This window comes from Mixophyes fleayi, chromosome 6 (assembly GCF_038048845.1).
Source record: "Mixophyes fleayi isolate aMixFle1 chromosome 6, aMixFle1.hap1, whole genome shotgun sequence".
Taxonomy (NCBI): domain Eukaryota; kingdom Metazoa; phylum Chordata; class Amphibia; order Anura; family Limnodynastidae; genus Mixophyes; species Mixophyes fleayi.
Window position 1 is genome coordinate 139969130 of NC_134407.1, and position 8655 is coordinate 139977784.

Consider the following 8655-nt stretch of genomic DNA (forward strand, 5'->3'; position numbering starts at 1 on the left):
TCCAGGAATGTTGAGGGCCCTATTTGGAAAAAATAATGGGTACATTTAGAAATGCCAACCATCCCTGCCATTAAATCAACAGCACCCACATTCAATTATAGACCCAAACCACCTCAGCATTAAAGGTCCCATCACCCACTCCCACATAGTAGTGCCCCCAAAACAATGCTATGCCACACGGTAGTGCCCACAATGTTACGCCACGCAAGTGTCCCCGATTCATATTATGCCTGCAATAGTCCCCTCAATTCACACACATTATATATATATATATATATATATATATATATATATATATATATATTGATTGAGAACAGATGTAATGGGAGACCCCATATACTTTTTACGATGAGCGCTACCTTAGTACTTTCTGGTAAAAATAAAAAGAAGGTGAAGAGGGTGATGCTGCCACTATTCCCAGGGGGTAGAGTATCCTGACAGTACTCAAAAAAATGAAAATTTACAGGGTTTTATGGGATGGGCGCAAATCAGGGGGGAAGTGGGACACACAAGGATACAAACATACGCACCTATTTGGACTGTAATGTGTATCTAATACTGGGTGTGTGTAATGATCCACAAAGCTAAATTAATATCAAAACCAATACTAATAACATTGTAATCCAGTGTTATCAAGATAAAAAACTGTAATACATAAATGATTTTTTAGCACAAACAATATAAACAACTGGTTAAAGTATACTTACCCAAAAGTTGATTGATGCAGCCTCTCTGATCTTCTCCCTTCAGCGGCGCGGGAACATCAGCTGACAGGGTAAGTGGGCGGGTCACATGATCGCAGCTGCGATCGCATGTGAAAGGTGAAAGATGACTGGCTGTCAGTGATAGCCAGTCATCCGCAGCAGCGGGGATGCCGGAGAGGAATGCGAGCACCCTGGTGTGAACAACGGGCCTCCAGGTAAGCTCCGCCCACATCTAAAAGGGGGTGTGGCCGTAAGGTAGCCGGGCCTACCGGTAATTTTACCTGTAGTCCTGTGGGCCAGTCCGACGCTGTTTGGAACAACCTCCCTGCTGAGTTCCTTCAAAAACTGTGTGCAAGTGTACCCAGAAGAACTGATGCATTGATGCTGTTTTGAAGGCAAAGGGTGGTCACAACAAATATTGATTTGATTTAGATTTCTCCTCTGTTTTTTCATTTTGTTAATTGATTAAAAAATAAACTATTAACAATTCTACTTTTGAAAACATTCGTGCTTTACAGCATTCTTTCCATACCGCCTAAAACTTTTGCACAGTACTGTATATAATGCATAGCTGCACAGTATTTAGGACAGATATACACACTGCATGGCTGCACGGTATTCAGTACAGATATACAGATATAAAGGGGTGGCGAGAGGTGGTGGTGGGGGGGGGTACAAATTACCCATGCCCAGGGACCCACTGAAGCTCTATAGCTTAAAAAGGAAAAGATAAAGTACTTTTTTTTTGCTCGCAAATGGGGGGTGGCTGTGGGAATTGGTGGCATTACTGTGGCATAAAATGTATTGGGGGCATTACTGTGGCATAAAGTGAATTGGGGGCACTTATGTGAGGCATAAAAGGAATTGGGGGGCAACTGTGTGGCATATTTTGATTTGGGGCCTGTGTGGCATATTTTGAATTGGGGCAACTGTGTGGCATATTTTGAATTGGGGCAACTATGTGGAATATTTTGATTTGGAGGCAACTGTGTGGCATACTTTATTGGGGGAACAACTATGTGGCATAATAAGGATTGTGGGCACAACTATGTGGCATAATATGGATATTGGTGATTTATGTGTGGCATAAAATGAATTGGGAGTATTACTGTGGCATAATATGAACTGAGGGTATTACTGTGGCATAATATGAACTGGGGGCACTATTGTATGGCATAACATGAACATTTATTTGTTGGTCCCAATACTATTAATATTATCATGATATTAGTGTGATAAAATAAGAAATAATTAAATATATAATATTTATACACACACACACACACACAGTGGTCGAATTGGAAATTTAGTAGTGGCGGTACGAAAAATGTAAGTGGACTGAATGTTAAGGTTTTACAATCAAAGCAGTAAAAGAATTGGCGTTATGGCTTACCACCGTATACAGAACACTTCGGCACACAGGCCCGGCGCTCCCATTAGGCAACCTTAGGCAGTTGCCTAGGGCGCCGGGACCTGCAGGGCGCCACTGAGGCTTGTGAGAGAATTGCAGCGCCGTCCTCTTCAGTGTGATGCGCAGGCTGCCCGGCGCATCTCACACATGATCACTGACGTTAGTCATGTGATAGTCTGTCCGGCGGCGCCTGTCTTCAGGTTCATACTGTCTGTGACAGACAGTGTGAATAAAGTTCCTACCCAATGCCCCCCTCTCCTCCCCTCCCCTCCCAGCAATCACTGCTCTGCTGAGCCATTAAAGGAGAGCCTCCCTGCATCTGCTGACCAGCCTCAAAAACGGTGAGTATATTTAATTTTAATTTTTATTGTAGTATTAATTTTTATTTTTTAAAAAAAAAGGGATACCCAAAGGTAAAATTATAAAGTGTGGAGCGAAAAAAAAAATGTTGGGGGTGGGATTTCATTATTATTTTGCACTTTATGCTCTATCTTAGATTTAAAAACTATGCTGGATAAAATAATTATTTTATTGCACCTCATGATCTATATTTGACTTGCTGCAAGTCAAAAATAGAGTATGACGTGCCAATAAAATAATTATTTTATCCACCATAGTTTTTAAATCTAAGATAGAGCATAAAGTGCAAAATAATCATTTTTCTCCCACATAGTTTGACAAATAAATATAGAGCATGAGGTGGCAAATAGTCATTTTTCAATGGTATAAAAATGACTATTTGCCACGTCATACTCTATATTTGATTTGCAAACTATGCGGTGGAAAAATGACTATTATTTGGCACTTCATGCTATATATTTGATTTAAACACTATGGTGGATAAAATAATTATTTTATTGGCACCTCATGCTCTATATTTGACTTGCAATCTATGGGGTACAATTTCTACACCATAGTTTGCAAGTGACGCAGAGGGGGTCCAGTGGTGTGATTCAGAGGGGGGTGCAGTGGTGTGATTCAGAGGGGGGTGCAGTGGTGTGATGCAGGTGTCCTGAAATCTAACACCTGGATACCTCCCCTCTAGAAATCCTGTGTCTGCAGTGGAGTCTGGACAGTGTTCTGCATCAAACATCACGGCATCTGGACCGCTGGAGAAGGTAAGGCTAATTTTTATTTTTTTTAAACACAAATGCACACAGTCGAGTAGGTAAGGGTCTGTGAGGAAGGTATTTGGTGTGTTCGCGAGGAAGGGGGGGAGGGGGCGGTATCTTGAAATTTTGCCTAGAGCGCCGAGAACCCTAGCACCGGCCCTGTCGGCACATTTTATATATATATATATATATATACACACACACACACACACGCTACTGGCACACCTGGACTTGAAGACATTTTTGCCGGCGCACTGATAGAAAAAGGTTGCCGACCTCTGCAGTACAGATATATTTACACTACATGGCTGCACAGTATTCAGTACAGATATATACTGCATGCCTGCACTGTATTTGTAATGTATACAGTAGATCATGTACAAGTAAAATGGCAATTCCATGTCAAAGAGATATTGTGGTTTTTTTAACTTGACATCTAGAGATTGACATCTGTGTGCTCTCAACAATCATTACTGTAACTGCCAGTGTGCAATGAGTTCTTTTTAATCTTGTGGTAGTACTATTACGTTTTGTGCAGATAAGATCTACAAGTTATTTTCTCTGGTGAGTGCACCTGCCATACAAAAATATCTGTGACTGTGTCCGAAACCTGGGTCTCTTGAGGAATTTTCATTTTTCGATCTAATATAAAGAGATGGCTTTATGTTGTGGGATGATTTTAGAATAGGACCAGTCCACCAAACCAAGTTACAGCTATATCTGTGTCTTGTGGCAGAAACTTCTGTACACTTTGTGTGTCGCTTAAGAAGATTGTTTTAGACATGTCCAGCGGGTAGACGCAGAGCTGGATTAAGGCTCTGGGGGGCCCGGGGCACTTTAGACAGGGGGGCCCCTATGATGTAACATGGTTATTATTTTAGACAAATAGACAGGCCATACTGTGTGCACTACAGTTAGGTGCACACAGTTCTGCCTTCACGAACAGTACAGTGTGAAGCCGGACGTATCTCCCACCTGTCCTTGCAGTAGGACCAAATCCTGACTAAGTCAGATAGTCACCCAAATTCTGGACTGCCCACCATATTTAAGACAGTTGGCAGACGGTCCTGCTCTCTCCTATCTGTTCTTGTCATTTTTACCACCTGTGGCTGCTGCTGTCTTTAGTTGCTTCTTGTCTGGATCCTGAAATGTTGGGGGCTCTGTTTGAAACAAAAAATGGGTACATGTAATTTAGAAAACTCCAACCAGCCCCGGCATTAAAACAATAGTATTCCCATGTAATATATAAACCTATTTCCCTCACTCCAAACAGCCCCAGCAATAAATTAAATAGCATTTACGTTTAAAAAAACACAACCATTTCCCACAACCATTCCAGGCATTAAAATATTCATATTCACATTTAATAAATAGACCTAATTTTCCCCAAACAGCTCCACATTCATTTATTATCTCCTAAACCACCCCAGCATTAAATTAAAGATCCAATCACCCCATCTTAAATTGATAGACCCACTATTAAATTAAAATGCCTCACCATCACCCCACAAATAAATTAGCGCCCATTAAATTATTAGCCCTCACCTGCAATCCACCATTAAATGAATAGCCTCCCACATTAAATTAAGAACCCCCCTTCCCTCACACATTTAATTACCATACTCCCCCACACATTATATGAACATACTAACCCCCTCACACACACACACATTATATTTACATACTGCCGCCCCTCACACACATATTATATTAACATACTACACCAACTTTGTTCCATCAGTGCGCTGTGCGGTCTTCTTTCTCTTCACACATGGGATGGCACCTGTCATGTGATATGCGTCTCACCTGACACCAATAGCAGGCCACACATAGAGGAAGGGGGAGGGGTGACCGATCGTAAGGATCCGCGGCCATTGATAGAAGGTGGTTGCGGAGGTGGGGCCAGTCACCAAGTAATAAATATATATATATATATATATATATATATATATATATATTTCTAATTAAAGCTGTAATATAAGTGGCTGGCTTCAGCAATAACTTTCATAGTGATCAATATAGAATAAAATTGCGCAGAACCACAAATGAAAGATGCATATATGATACCAGTTTATGCAAATCAAATCAAATTATAAAGGTATAGAGACAAAAATACAGCATAAATAATAAAACAACATTTGATCAGATATGACCACTATCGATCAATACCAAAAAGGTCTGTCCAGAACCAAAGTTCATATACAATGCGTCCTTCATATAAAACAGTCATCCAATATCATTGTTCAAACAAAGCACCAACTGTATCAAATAACTTCAACAGTAAATCTCAAAAGACAATTAGCAATTCCCATTGAAGTTTCATAATGTAATCAGAAGTTAGTCATAAACTTGCAGGGATGGTAAAAGCACAGTACAGAGACAGATATAGTTTATGCACAGAATCCTTGTATTGATATAGACTCATGTTTCCTGGCCTCCGCTCTAGCTTAGCTTGTCCCCAAAAGAGGTTTGGCTCCCCCGTATAAGTCCTCCATTTCCTCCCCATATATATGGTGGGTGGTGTTCTGTTGGGTTCAGCGGGGAGAGAGGTAATTCTGGGTATTGCGCAAACTCGCGCATGTGCAGTAAACTACGCAATCTAATACTCGACAAAGAAAAAAGTGCAGCAATCAGGTTTCAAAGCCCGCATGGGCTGAACGTTGGCCCTACGGAGATCATAGTGGAGTATATCAATTACAACACCCTACCAGAAGAGGTCACCGAGCAGAGACTCTGTGCAGAGGATGGCTTCCCGGCCGAGGTCATGGAACAGTCTATAATCATCACCGCGACCACCATACCTATAGGCGAGTGTGAAACGTGATCATCTGGCGGGTCTCCGCCCCCATCAGCTTATTTATTACATTGGTGCATTGGGGCTTCTGTCAGGGGGGCCCTACAGCCACACAAGCAGGAGAGGAATAAGATCACCAAATTACAAGTGATCCGATCAGTGTCCGGCCGGCAGGGGGGGGGGCCCTCAGAGAGAGGGGGGCCCGGGGCACGTGCCCCCTGTGCCCCCCCCTTAATCCGGCCCTGGGTAGACGTACAGTTTATTAAAAGGAGATGAGCTGGACCAGAACTGTGGGAGGAAGCAGAAGACATCTGTTCTTCTCCATCGGTAAATGGAAGAGTATTTCTAGGAATATCAAATGTATCTCATAATGCGCTGGGGCTTCAGATGCTTTATTTGTCTGTCATCAAAGATTAGGTAAAAGTTGGAACTGCAGGAATGCAGTAATGAGTCGGCTCCCTGCAGCGCTCCCTACTGCCTGTTGTCTACAATGAAGCTTGCCCTTAGTGAGGCTTGTTGTACTGTTCTGCTATACAGATATGTTCTCCGTACTGTGTGTAGCGTTTATAAGTTATATATATCTCCTATGTCTGTACTGGCACAATCATTACACAAATTATATAGCTTAAGTCTATTTATTTCTCAATAAACCTATAAATTTCCATGTATAGCATAAGCAGGGTTTCCCAAACCCAGTCCTCAGGGCTCCCTAACAGTGCAGGTTTTCCATATCTCCTTGCTGGAGCACAGGTGTATTCATTACCGACTGACACATTGTAACCGAGCCACAGGTGGTCCTAATTATGTCACATGTGATCCGGAAAACCTGCACTGTTGGGGAGCCCTGAGGACTGGGTTTGGGGAACCCTGGCATATGGAATTAGCTGCATCAGCTGTAATTAGAGCCTGCAAAACTTAAAAACAGAAAATAACAGTGCTTGTAGCTAGAGCAATATTCTTTTTTTTTTAAAAAAAAAAACCTGTTGTATTGAGATCCGTGATAGTGAAAAATTCAATAAACGTTTCTAAAAAAAATGAATGACACACATAATACAATGCATATATCACTTGAGCTCAAGGAAAAATATAATGAATAACATAAATCATAATTTAATAATTAAATAAATCATAAACAGCACTTTAAAAATGCCTAGCAGTGTCAATGATATTTGCTTCAATAATTTTGGTGTGTGGCTGTTAAAAAAAGCTGTCAATATTTAATTAAACTCCTTTTCGAGGTCTGTATGTTTGTATATGTAGATATGCAGACACACGGAATGGATGGCTAAGGTACTAAGAACCCCATTCTGGTTGCCGGAATACATGATTAATGTAGTCAGAGCCCCAATTCCATCTCTTGGAATGGATGACAGGGACTACCCTGACTACCTTATGGGTACGTTATGGGTGGTTGTAAGCTTGTGAGCAGGGCCCTCTTACCTCTCTGTATGTATTTATTACCCTTTATTGTTTTATTACTGTTTGTTCCCAATTGTAAAGCGCTACGGAATCTGCTGACGCTATATAAATAAATGTTGATGATGATGGTTAAGATACTCAGAGCCCAATTTTAATCACCCAGAATGGATGGATGGATGGATAAGGTAATCAAAGCCCCAATCCAGCAGCCAGAATATATGGCTAAGGTACACAGAGCTTCATTCTTGCAGCCAGAATAAATGGTTATGGTACTCACAGCAACATTTCAGCAGCTGGAATCGATGGCTAAGTACCCAGAGCCCTGTACCGGCAGCTGGAATGGATGGTTAAGATACTCAGAGCAACATTCCGGCAGACAGAATGGATAGCAAAGGTATTCCGAGACTCATTTCGACAGTCAACATGTATGGCTAAGATACACAGAAAACCCATTCCAGATGCTGGAACGGATGGTTAGTAACTGAGTGCCCCATACTGGCTCCCCGAATGGATGGTTAAGGTACTCGGAGATCTGTTTTGGCAGCCAAAATGGATGGCTAAGGTAGTCAGGGTCCCATTCCAGCAGCCAGAATGTATGGTCAAGGTACTCTGGCTCCTGTTCCGGCAACCAGAATGAATGGTTATGCATTCGAAAGCCAATTACAGCAATAATAATGATAATTATGCATATGCCTAATGTGGATCGTACGGCAGTCTGACAGTATTAGTGATTTGAAGACCAGCTAATCACTCATATACTCGCATATTGGGTCTCCTATTAGCATCACATAATTACAGGGCAACTTTTTCGGATGGTATTCTGACTTTTAAATAAAATATTTATCCAGAAAGCATATACATTAAGGTTTGGAAATTATGTTTCCTTAGTGGATGGCTAAGGTAGACAGGGCAACATTCTGGCAGTCGGGATGGATGGAATTGGTTTTCGAGTTAATGTACTCGAAAGCCAATTCTGGCAGCTGGAATGGATGATTCAGTAGCTCAGAGCTCCATTCCAGCACCTGGAATGGATGGCTAACGTAATCAGGGCCCCATTGCGATAGCCAGAATGGATAACTAAGAAACTTGGAGACCCATTCCAGCACTTCGAAATGGATGGCAATGATATTCACAGCAATAGTATGGCAGCCGGAATGGATAAGCTACTCTGGGGTTATTCTGGGAGCCACAATGGATAGCTGAGGTACCCAAAGC